This window comes from Schistocerca americana, chromosome 2 (assembly GCF_021461395.2).
Source record: "Schistocerca americana isolate TAMUIC-IGC-003095 chromosome 2, iqSchAmer2.1, whole genome shotgun sequence".
Classification (NCBI taxonomy): domain Eukaryota; kingdom Metazoa; phylum Arthropoda; class Insecta; order Orthoptera; family Acrididae; genus Schistocerca; species Schistocerca americana.
This window is the reverse complement of record NC_060120.1, coordinates 651,487,814-651,500,950: the sequence shown is the minus strand read 5'-3', so window position 1 is coordinate 651,500,950 and position 13,137 is coordinate 651,487,814. Positions and strand designations below refer to the sequence as shown.

Here is a 13,137-nt window from a genome sequence, read left to right as displayed (position 1 = left end):
ATAAAAGCTCAACTTTCTATGTACAAAGGCGTGCTGAGAAGTAATGCCCGGAAATTTTAATGGGAAAATTCTTAAAGGTTTTTAAATGAAACAAACGTTATTAACATTTTACATCTTTATTCTTCATTTCTATATGTTTGCAGCCCGCTACCGGTAGAGGGCCCGAATCGTAGCGTGTAATATGGTGGTGTGTAACGTAACTATATAGGAGCGTGAGAAACAGCGAGCTGTAATCGAGTTCCTAACCGCAGAAAACGTGCCACACGTGGAGCACCCTCTCCTTCAGCACGACAGTGACAGACTGTACACGAGCACTGGTACAGTTGCAACAATCCAACACCCTGAGTTCACTGTCATCGATCACACTCCACGCAGTCACAACTTGCCTCATCAGATTTTCATCCGTTTCCACAACTTAAAGAACACCTTCAAGGAATTCACTTCGATTGTGATGAAGCGATGCATCCCGGCGGAGGTTCGAGTCCTCCCTCGGGCATGGGTGTGTGTGTTTGTCCTTAGGATAATTTAGGTTAAGTAATGTGTAAGCTTAGGGACTGATGACCTTAGCAGTTAAGTCCCGTAAGGTTTCACACACATTTGAACATTTGAAGAGATACAAGCAGAAGTGAGGTTGAGGCTCAGTCAACGATGTCAAACATTCTACAGTAACCATACAGTAAGCAAGCCGGCCGCTGTGGCCGAGCGGTTCTAGGCGCTTCAGTCCGGAACCACGAGGCTGCTACGGTTGCAGGTTCGAATCCTGCCTCGGGCATTGATGTGTGTAATGTCCTTAGGTTAGTTAGGTTTAAGTAGTTCTATGCCTCGGGGACAGATGACCTCAGATGTTAAGTCCCATAGTGCTTAGAGACATTTGAACCACATCAGCAAGCTGGTCTCTCGTAGGGGAAAATGGGTTCGTCGCCAGAATGGTTACGGTGAGAAATAAATATGCACACATCAAGAATAAAAATGTAGAATGTTGATAACGTTTGTTTCATTTTAAAAGCTTTAAGAGTTGTCACATAATAATTCTGAAATATTACTCCTCAGCACGCCCTCATACACTAAAGAGCCAAAGAAACTGGCACACCTGCCTAATATCGTACAGGACCTCCGCGAGCACGCAGAAATACCGCAACACGACTGGCATGGACTCGACTAATGTCTGAAGTACTGCTGGAGGGCACTGACACCATGAATCCACCAGGGTTCTCCATAAATCCGAGAGTACGACAGGGTGGACATCTCTTCTGAACAGCACGTTGCAAGGCATCCCAGATACGCACTATAACGCTCATGTCTAGGGAGTTTGGTGGCCAGTGGAAGTATTTAAACTCAGAAGACTGTTCCTGGAGCCACTCTGTAGGAAGGTGTGAGGTATCGCATTGTCCTGCTGGCCGGTATGCACAATGGACACTCTGTAGCAATTCTTGTCGTGTGGGGTGTCGCCTTGTCCTGTTGGAATTGCCAAATTCCGTCAGAATGCACAATGCACATGAATGCATGCAGGTGATTAGACACGATGCTGACGCACGTGTCACCTGTCAGAGTCGTATCTAGACATATCTTGAGTCCCGTATCACTCCAACTCCACACGCCTCACACCGTTACAGAGCCGCCACGGGTTTGAACAGTCCCTTGCTGACATGCTGGGTCCATGGATTCATAACGTTGTCTCCATACCCGTACACGTCTATCTACTCGTTGCTATTTGAATCGAGACTCGTCTGACCATGCAACATGTTTTCAGTTATCAACAGTCCAATGTCGGTGTTGACGGGCCCAGGCGAGGCGTAAGCCTTTGTGCCGTGCAGTCATCAAAGGTACACGAGTGGGCCTTCGGCTCCGAAAGCCCATATCGATGATGTTTCGTTGAATGGTTCGCGCACTGACACTTGATGGCCCACCATTGAAATCTGCAGCAATTTGCGGAAGGGTTGCACTACTGTCAACGATTCTCTTCGGTTGTTATTGGTCCCGTTTTCGCAGGATACTTTTCCGGCCGCAGCGATGTCGGAAATTTGATATTTTACCGGATTCCTGATATTGACGGTGCACTCGTGAAATGGTCGTACAGGAAAATCCCCACCTCATCGCTACCACGGAGATGCTGTGTCTCACCGCTCGTGTACCGACTATAACACCAAGTTCAAACTCACTTAAATCTTGATAACCTGCCAATGTAGCTGCAGTAACCCACCTATCGACTGCACCAGAGACTTGTTGTCTTGTATACGCGTTGCCGACCGCAGCACCGTATTCTGCCTGTTTACGTATCTCTGTGTTTGGATACGCAAGGCTGTGCCAGTTTCTTTGGGGCTTCAGTGTATATCGTAATGCGTTGGCTGCCACGAGGTCGCCACTGGCCACAGCAGAGCCTCACGCCTGACGCCGTGTGCTCCCAGTGCCACGGGCTGCACTCTGTTTGCCGGCCGCTGTGGCCGAGCGGTTCCAGGCGCTTCAGTCCGGAACCGCGCTGCTGCTACGGTCGCAGGTTCGAATCCTGCCTCGGGCATGGATTTGTGTGATGTCCTTAGGTTAGTTAGTTTTAAGTAGTTCTAAGTTCTAGGGGACTGATGACCTTAGATGTTAAGTCCCATAGTGCTCAGAGCCATTTGAACCATTTTTTTAGATTTCATTAAACCTTGTAATGTTGTTAAAAGAGGCATGCTTTTCTGCATATCGCATTACAGCGTTTTCCGTAAATATGTAATATAAATCGTAAAAAGGATGTGTGGAGAGTCACACATAGATCTGTCTTTTGCAGGGAAAAATAATTAGAAAAGAGAGAGCATCGATCTAGGTTCAGTAAAAGTGTCAATTTATCACAGTACTTTTTAATATCTACATAAACGAAATTCTTTTGGAATCGATAAAAGAAATACCGTTTTCCGCTTTTAATCTTAAAAATCCAAATTATGTACTAACGATAGTATTTGGAGATGACTAGGTAATTACTGGCAACAGCGAGTATCGTATAGTGGATGCATTCTCGGCCGGTGTTTACTTCAGTTAAAGTTTCCGTGCTTTGAGGCCGTGATGGACATACGAAACTATTCCGTGACGCTTGTAGTTGGCGTTCTACCTCCGAAGACATCTCCCGCAGTCGGAGATGAAACGCAACTGCAAAGAAATTGTGCTTCATACAACTTGCAAATATGTAGTTGATAACTCTCCAGTCCCCTGTTTTGCGTTTTGCATTCACTGTCCATTCATCTTTGCCCACCTGCCCCCCCCCCCCCCCCCCGCCCCCCCGCGCCCACTCATCAATTAAATCCTCAACTCAATCATTATTCCTTCGTTTCAGACCAAAGAAAAAAAAACTAGCGGCTAAGTTGGTAACACTGCTCACACAAAAGAACCAAGAGCCATGTTCAGCTAGAAAGAAGCAAAGAAACAACAGGGGTACTTCATTGTGTTGTGTTTCATATCATGAAATGCATAGTTCTACAAAGCAATGTGGGATAGGGAGGAAAACAACAGCACAAGCGAAGGAAAACCCCAAAAACGTGCACTCAGACGTCGTTTCCTGATGTATGCGCAAATCGTACATGAAATACCGTAAGTAGAATAAACATCTTTCGTAACGACCTATTTTTCGATCTCAAAGCAACGGAAATTGTAAATATCTTTCATTACAGACCAATTATGCCTTAATTCAATAAAACAAGACAAACATGCTGACAAAAATAGGCACTATTTTGTAATTGCAAGTCACCTACAGTAACTGTAAAGTGACTATCGACAATACGGCCACACAAATACGGAACTTAGGATACACCATATGACAAGAAGACGAAATTTGACACAATGAATGGCACTAGAAGACGAATCTTACGAAGGGAGGTAAGGAAAGAAACACGTCTGAAATTTTTCAAAACACTGTCACTCCTGTTTGTAATATATGAAAGTGAAACATAGTCGACAAGAAAAAAGGATGCACTAACAATTGCCGGCCACGGGGGTCTCGCGGTTCTAGGCGCTCAGTCCGGAACCGCGCGACTGCTACGGTCGCAGGTTCGAATCCTGCATCGGGCACGGATGTGTGTGATGTCCTTAGGTTAGTTATGTTTAAGTAGTTCTAAGTTCTAGGGGACTGATGACCTCAGATGTTAAGTCCCATAGTGCTTAGAGCCGTTTTTGCACTAACAATCGAGAGCCTGGAAAAAGAGATTTCTGAGACTTGTAGAAGGATACATAAGACATCCATTCAATCGAAATACGGAAAAAAGAGACGAAATAGTATTACTGGCACTAAACGTAAAAAAAGGTTGGCCAGGTGGAAGTAGAACTCAAGCACTGAAAGTTCCGTAAAAACTCAATTATATATTTAGACAGCTCATCTATTCCGAGAAATGAATATCTCGACCATTTTTGCCTATTACCTACTTTGATGCTGGGAAGGTATCGGTCCCAGATATTCCAACATTTACGAGGACTTTTTAGTCTCGTAATACAAATGTGGCATAAAGTCATATAGGAGGCGGGTGACCATTACTGTAATAATCAGTAATTCTCCATTCATTTTTTTTCGTTTGATGTAATTACAGATTAAGAATTTTCGGATGTTCTTCCCCTTGTCAAATTTTATTATTCTATGTCAACCGGAAGTACCATTCAGATTTTGATGAGTAAGTTAGCGAGTATCAAAATATGTGACATAAATGGCCGTATATATGATGATTGCATTGACTTAGAGCCTTCAATCTTTTACACCGCCAAGTGGCCATAGACCTTAGTATGTGACATAAATTTCAGCGTGATACGCGTACCGCTTCCTGAGAAAATGAGTTTTTAGCAGCCAGACAGAGAGTCGGACGGAAAACGAAGTTATCCTAGAAGAGTTCTGTTTTTACCGATAGAGGGACCCTAAAAATAGGAGAAATTGGAAAGAGCGTGTCAGCAGGATGAGGAGAAACAGGGAGATCCATAACCAACGGCTACAAGTAGATTTGGTTCAATTGGCTGTGAGCACTATGGGACTTAATTTCTGTGGTCATCAGTCTCCTAGAACTTAGAACTACTTAAACCTAACTAACCTAAGGACATCACACACATCCATGCCCGAGGCAGGATTCGAACCTGCGACCGCAGCGGTCGCGTGGTTCCAGACTGTCGCGCCTAGAACCTCTAGGCCACTCCGGCGGCGCTATAAGTAGACGTAACAGGAAAACCATAACACGTCCAGAGGAGAAGAAGAGGAAGAGGACAAAGAAGATGTTATTTATGATGAAATCGACCAGTAATTTTCAATCATTCATTAAAGCACACCGAATAAGGAAAATATTTTCTTTGCTACGACGTTGTAACGAAAGAAGAGACGGCTTGAGAGATGTGCCTGCATATTTGATGAGGGTGAGGAGCACCCGGGACGGAGCGTTCGCCCTTGACACAAAGCGCGCGCCCCTCACCTCAAAACGGAGCACCCTCCGGGGACTGTCGGTCACACTGCGACCTGGCGTTGCGCAACGCTCAAGCCCATCGCAGGCTCGGCTCGCAGGCGGGCGTACCAGGATGCGCTTGCCCGCAATGGCACGGCCGGAGCTCGTGGTACCAGCTTGTAATACAATTCACAACTCGTGGGCTGCCCGCCGAGGCGCACTATTCTTATCACACGGTCCCACGTCCGCAGTTACGCGACCTCTGGTACACACAGTGTTTCTGTAATGTGCTGCGAAATATATAATCATCAGGTTTGGACCCATGCAGTGTTAGACTGCTCATCATCAGAGTTGGCGGAGGTGTAGTCATCTGCTAGTAATTACCAAACTTAACTTGGAGTTAGGCAGCTAGTCACCTACTTACAGGCTCTAGACGATAACTGCTTACAACATATCAAAGAGGGGCAGGTAAAGTCGAGACGAAATTGGCCTACAAATACAAAGTAAGCTACAGAAAATCAAAATGGTTCAAATGGTTCTGAGCACTATGGGACTCAACATCTGAGGTCATCAGTCCCCTAGAACTTAGAACTACTTAGACCTAACTAACCTAAGGACATCACACACATCCATGCCCGAGGCAGGATTCGAACCTGCGACCGTAGCGGTCGCGCGGTTCCAGACTGAAGCGCCTAGAACCGCTCGGCTACCACGGCCGGCGTAAGCTACACAATATGACGCCACGCGAGATTTTTGTTCGAATCGTCCTTTAATTTTAAATACCAGTTGCTCTTGCATTTACATCCAGATCTACATTTACCTGAGGAGTCTGCAACTCACGGTTAAGTGACTGGCAGAGGATTCATCGAAACCACTTTCAACCTATTTCTCTGCCGTTCCACTCTTCACCAGCGCGCGGGAAAAACGAACAGTTACATCTTTCTGATTCTCGTACTTCATTATTATGATTATTTCTCCCTATGTTGGTAGGCGCAAAAGATATTTTCAAACTGCGAGGCGAAATTTGGTGGTTGAAATTTCACGAGAAGATCCTGACGCAACAAAAAACGCCTTTGTTTTAATGATTGGCACCCCAATTCGCGTGTCATATCCGTCGCGCTCTATCCCCTATTTCGCGATAATTGAAAACGATCTTTTTCGATGTATCCGTCAATCCTATCTCGTGAGGATCCCACACCGCACAGTAGTACTCCAGAAGAGGGCGGACAAGCGTACTGTAAGCCGTCTCTTTAGTAGACCTGTTGCGTTTTCTAAGTGTCCTGTCAATAAATCGCAGTCTTCAGTTTGCTTTCGCCACAACATCGTATATGTGTCTGTTTTACTCAGTGACTTTCCGTCAATTACTACGAACTGTGACCTTTCTGACAGAAAATACGAATCCAGTCGCACAAGTGAGACGGCACTCTAAAGGCATGCAGTTTGATTAGATGTCACTTCTGAGGAACGGTGTCAAAAGACTGCTGGAAATTAAAAAATATGGACTCAATTTGACATCCGCTGTCGATGCATTCACTACCTCGCGAGAATAAAAAGCTAGTTATGTTTTACATGAACGGTAGTTTCTGAATCCTTGTTGGCTGTTTGTCAATAAAACGTTTTTTTTTCTTTTCTTTTTTTTTTTTATATAACTCATAATGTTAGAACACCGTATATGTCCCAAAGTCCTGCTGCAAAACGACGTTAGCAATTTGGGACTGTAAATTCAGCGGATTACTCATATTCCTTTCTTGGGTATTGGTGTAACTCGAGTAGTTTTCCAGCCTTTAGGTACAGAATGTAAAATTGACTTTTGTGTACCTTTTTCTACAAAATATTCTGAAATTTAACAGCGCAAAATTGACAATTAAATCGTTTTGTTTGTCTGGCCTTCTTACTACGAAACTGCTTTGCCTGTAAAAGATGAATTTAATTCTACATATAAACGTAATTAGTTTTTGCATTTAAGGTTAATTCCCGACTTGTGACCCACATCAAAATGTACTTCTCGACTTCCCCTACACCACTGTGGTGCACTGTAAACAGATGTCGCTTCCACCATCTCTTTGACACTACTGTAAACGTCATTTTGTCGTTAACACAGAAGCACTTGTGTAATGCTATTTTAATTCTGAAAGAGGAGCCTGCTACAAATTTGCTTTAAATCGTTATGTATAGACACAGCATGAGTGAGTTTGGTTGTGACAACCCTTCTTCAGGCAGCCAAGCCTGAAATAAGATTTCAATGTAAAGATGGATTTTTCACTTTTGAAACTTGTTACTGCTTGTCCGTAATACGGACTTACGACAAAATTTGTGACTGATCCGACTGCCATTTTTAGGGAAAAAAATATACTTCAGTGTTTATTTAATGCAGTTTATCATATACCTGCGTCCATGTGTCATTGTCTTTTTCAAACAACTCACGACAAATAATGCTTTGTAGTAAAGTGCAGCGCTTGCGACGAGCGACAAACGTAAATAGTTGGCCAATATCATTCCGATAAATTCTGTCTTTGGCGTCCACAGTTATGTACTTTCTCTCTGTTTGCCTACCTACCATTCACACTCATAGATCGTCCTATTGTTAGACAACACAATCAACACTGTAGTATCTATCTGAAATAAAATTATTTCTAGGGACTCTGAAAGTTGCAGCTGTAAGTTTGTTATTGTTTTGGGACCATATGCAAATGTGTCTACACTGTGAAAAGTGACAGTACAAAGTGTTTGAACAATACAATACGAGGAAACTTGTCTAGATAGCATACAAAGATCGGCTGGAGTATCATTTTAAAGTAACAGACGATTATTTTTACATACAAGAGTTATTGCGGCAGTGTTGATTACCACTGTCATATGCCACAAAGCCAAACTGCCTTTCCGAAACGTCTCACACTGCGATCTTAAGTGGCAAGAAACCCTTGGAGATTTTATTGCGGTTTACAGGTTCTTTTTTTTGTTTTTTTTTTTTTTTTTTTTGCTAATACATCAGATATGATTACTGAATTTGTGGCACTGATTCGATTTTCACCTCAGCTGAGGACGAATAATAGAAGCCTCATAAAAGAAAAGAATTTAATGTGACAAATCGTCATCATTCTATTTCATGTAAGTACTATATGTCTCATGTGGTGCTGTGCCCCGTTGCTTTCTACGTGTGCCCATACTTCTATGCCTTCTTTCGGTTTCCAGTGGCGGTCATTCTTCGTTGTTTCGAATTTTGTTACGTTTCGCGGTGAAAGACAAAATAGTTTTAGTTTTGATACATCGCCATTGGGTATCCATGCTGCCAGTCAATACCCATTACATGTTCCCATTTTCTTCAAATTATTACTGAACTGATACTTCTGTCTGTTTGGAGGTGCAGGGTATGAGCTCGGTTTGAGAAGATATTTTGTTTTATAGAGAGGGGGAAGAGAGTCATTTATCCTCCACCGCCTGATACCGGATATACTTACGCGTAATGTCTTTGTCATGACTGGGTTCTTTTTGCAGATCCAGTGTGACTAATATAACCTTCCAGTAAAGCTGTTCGCTTGAAGTGACAGGTTTCCTGTATAAAAAGTTCTGCAGGTAGTTGCGCCAAAGCGACTGTTTCGGAAAAGTGTGTTTAGCTTTCGAGTGGCGTATCAACTGGTTACAAAATCTAAATCAATAATTATTTTCCAGCTTTCCATGTTAAAATGTCGCTGTCGCCCTACCTGCCTCAGCAAAACACATATATTATTTTGACTATACTAAAATAAGCCTCACCAAATCCAAAACACAGGTTTTATGTTGCGCTATTGCTAAGGCAATTCCATTCAGTCCCTCGTCTAATTTAACATTTGACTGCCTACTACTAAGAATATTTTCCTAATTTTTAAATTTACATAGCTCCAACTACAATATATCGTATGGTATTAGCACTAAATCGGAAGTTCTGGCATTAAAAATTCATTGAATAGCTTTTTAAGCGTGCATTGTGCTAATTATCTGGGTTCCGTGCCTCAATCGATAAGACAGGAACCCTTATAGAATAGCTTTGTTGCCCGTCTATCTGTGTGTCTGTCCGTCCGACTGTTAAAAACCTTATTTCTCAGGAACGGGTAGACGTATCAGGTTGACACTCGTGTCACACACTGCGGTCTACGTTTCCTTGGCGGTGTACAAAATTGAAGCTTCTAAGTCAACGCAACCAAAAGATACGAGCATTTGCGTCACATATTTTGATATTCGAAAACCTACTCATCACGATATATAGGGTACTTCCCGTTGACCTATAACCATGAAATTTGGCAAGAAGCAGAGTTTCACAGTACAACTAAAAGAAAAAGAAAAAGCGCAGAAAATAGTTAACATGTAACAACTGTATCATGCGTAAACATTTTCCTTCTGTCATTTGTTATCCGGCTCCAAACTTAAAATTAAAACATTCCCGGGACCAATATCTTGCCAGTATCAGGGTCGACAGCAGGCAAAAATCGACGTGATTCTCAACTGCCGGGAGGGATGAACTGTCTATACACATAATTAAGTTTGTGCCGCACCCTCAGAACGCGAGTCCTATTGGCATCTGACAATTTTGTTTTTCCTCCTATTCATGGATTGGCAACTATTGAGATGGCATTTGGCCAGAACAAGTTGCAGGCCTTTTCATCGTCTCGTGACGAATTGTGAACCGTGCGCAGCGCTGCATCGCCGTGGCTTAGTCATCGTCCGCGTTACGTAGCGCCGAAAAGCGCCAGGGGGCCGCTTGCCACCAACATTCTTCATGCGTCTCCTTTCAGACCCCTTCATTCATTGCGCTGATATCATTATCTTCAATTACTTTGCCCTGACATTTTAAGAAAGTCGGATCTCCATACTCTTTTAATATTACCGTAACTTAGTATTATTATCAGGATCTGGTGAGGACCTGGGGAGCCGTATAACTTCGTTCAAAAAGACAGGTGTGCAGCTGGAGCGTCTCTGAAAAATAGACTCCACGATCCCATTCAGGCTACTGTCATAATTCACAATGTTCCAGAAAGTGACGAATTAGATCTTCATCGGTATCACGTGGTATGTTGCAGATTTTAAAACTGCATTATTATAGAAACATTTTAGTACGGTACTGACGTTTACTCTTCCCCAATATGTGTAGTAAGCAAAATGAGCCACGGTATAATAAATACTAATAATTATGTGTTCTGTATGTGGGCCTCCATTTAATGTAGAACGTAAAGCTGATAAAATTAACATTCGATGTGAAACAGTTAATAGTGACAATAGTCGTTGCTCAAGTTGTCCAATTTGGAAAGACTCGTGCGCAACATGGATGCATGTACAGGTGACAATACGCTAGCGAGCGCGAGCTGCGCCGATAGAATAAAGAGGAACAAAGATGATAAATAGCTACAAGTGTCCAGACGCTTTCGTAATCATACACAGGTAACGAACCATATCCGTACCACCCACCGAACTTTGAATCGTGGAAAGTAATTACGCGAATTCTGCTTGAAATGGGGAGGTACATCATTCTGCGTGTTCATGGCGTCATTATAAACCGCGTGGTGAAATAATTAAGGCGAAGTTATCTGGCAAGCGGTCACATCATTACAGTGCGATAACGGAAACCAACAAAATTGACTCCCAAACTTTCGCGGTCATAGACTCAATAAAGAGAATAACTCGTCATTTTATTCCATAACGGCAGGAGAACACAACATGCATTTCTTATTACGACACTGTAAGCACACCCAGTTTCGTGGAATGTACGATTTATTTTAGCTTTGATCCTGTCACCATCTTCAAACGGCGATATATACTTCTTGTATAATCTACCTGCGATTTCGGCTCTGTTATGAACACCGCAACTGAGTAGTATAGCTTACTCAATGTGTATTTGTGTTAACGCATATGAATCCTCGTTTTTCCATAACGCGGATGGAGCAATACGTACTCTGCGCGATAAATGGTTGGCATTGTCGAAGATGAGAGCGAAATTACTCACGGCTAAATATATCGTCCATTCATCGCAGTTGTGCCTGGATCCAGTGCGGCTTTTTTCTCCACCGTGATAAAAAAAAATCACTCGCAGCTGACCATACGATTGGTTGCGCACTGCAGATCTTCACATGTAGGAACCCACTGTTTCCATTTGAAAGGGAGATTGCAGAAAACGCCGTGGAAGGGTTAAAAAATCCCGTCTATAACGTACATACCGGTACCTATATTCTTTTATAGACAATAGGGTTTTCCAAATAACGGTCCAAAAGAGAGGAAATTAAGTTTAGTGGGAGTAATTCGTCATTAACTCGAATTGTACAAACTGAAGCCTACGAAACACGGGACGCACTGGCGTAGGGTACATCGTCCTCCCACGAGCGAATTAGACAAAGGTGGCGGAGCTGGAACACCGCAGCTAACGATACTTGGCCATCACACTTGAGCGGTGTCCTCGGCGGCCGATCAGCAGAGGGCACACGGGAGGTCAGCCGACCGCCAGCTGGCGCCCGCACGGTGGCAGGCAGCGGGTGCCCCGGCGGCGTCTTACCTCAGGGTGGCTGCAGCTCGTGGAGGCCGCGTGCAGGAGCGCCGTCTGCAAGCACCTGTTGCACTGCACCGCGTCCGCGGCAGGCGACACGCACTCGCGACAACAGAACCGGCTGCGGCGGCGCGCGCGGGCAGACTGCCCGCGGAGAGGCAGAGGCGCGTGCTCGCAGACGGGCCCAGGTTGCCAGGTCGCACCTGGTTGCCCGGCAACGCCGCCAGCCGCGCCTTCCGCGGCTCGCGTAACCTCGCACCGCCACCAGCCCAGACCCCCACACCCGGAGGCCACCTAAGTGGTCACCCACCGCAACCGCACTCCGATGTTACGCTGCCCTGTCGTATCAGGCACCTCCTCTTGACGGTCAAGGTAGATGGCAAGCAGTCGGTGAAACGTCACATGACAGTCTGAGTGCTCAAGGGTCCGTACTGGGTCCAATGCTTCACAGATACGCTACTGGCCATTAAAATTGCTACGCCACGAAGATGACGTGCTACAGACGCAAATGATTAGCTTTTCACAACATTCACACAAGGTTGGTGCCGGTGGCGACAGCTACAACGTCCTGACATGAGGAAAGTTTCCAACCGATTTCTCATACACAAAAAGCAGTTGACCGGCGTTGCTTGGTGAAACGATGTTTTGATGCCCCGTGTAAGGAGGAGAAAAGCGTAACATCACGTTTCCGACTTTGATAAAGGTCGGATTGTAGCCTATCGCGATTGAGGTTTATCGTATCGCGACATTGCTGCTCGCGTTGGTCGCGATCCGGTGATTGTTAGCAGAATATGGAATCGGTGGGTTCAGGAGGGTAATACGGAACGCCGTGCTGCATCCCAACGGCCTCGTATCACTAGCAGTAGAGATGACAGGCATCTTATCCGCATGGCTGTAACGGATCGTGCAGCCGCGTCTCGATTCCTGATCCAACAGATGGGGACGTTTGCAAGACAACAACTATCTGCACAAACAGTTTGATGACGTTTGCAGCAGCATGGACTATCAGCTCGGAGACCGTGGCTGTGGTTACCCTTGATGCTGCATCACAGACAGGAGCACCTGCGATAGTGTACTCAACCACGGACCTGGGTGCACGAATGGCAAAACGTTTTTTCGGATGAATCCAGGTTCTGTTTACAGCATCATGATGGTCGTATCTGTGTTTGGCGACATCGCGGTGAACGCACATTGGAAGCGCGTATTCGTCATCGCCATGCCGGCGTGTCACCCAGCGTAATGGGATGG

General features: G+C 44.6%; 1 protein-coding gene across 1 annotated transcript in view; it reads right to left on the bottom strand.

The window, feature by feature from the left end:
* Nucleotides 1-12,005, bottom strand: part of LOC124589362 (unconventional myosin-XV) — a 931,914-nt gene extending 919,909 nt beyond the window's left edge. The window contains exon 1 of the mRNA XM_047131550.1: nucleotides 11,899-12,005. The gene's annotated coding sequence lies outside the window, so the exon portion shown is untranslated. The remainder of the gene's footprint in view (nucleotides 1-11,898) is intronic.
* Nucleotides 12,006-13,137: the final 1,132 nt, after the last annotated feature.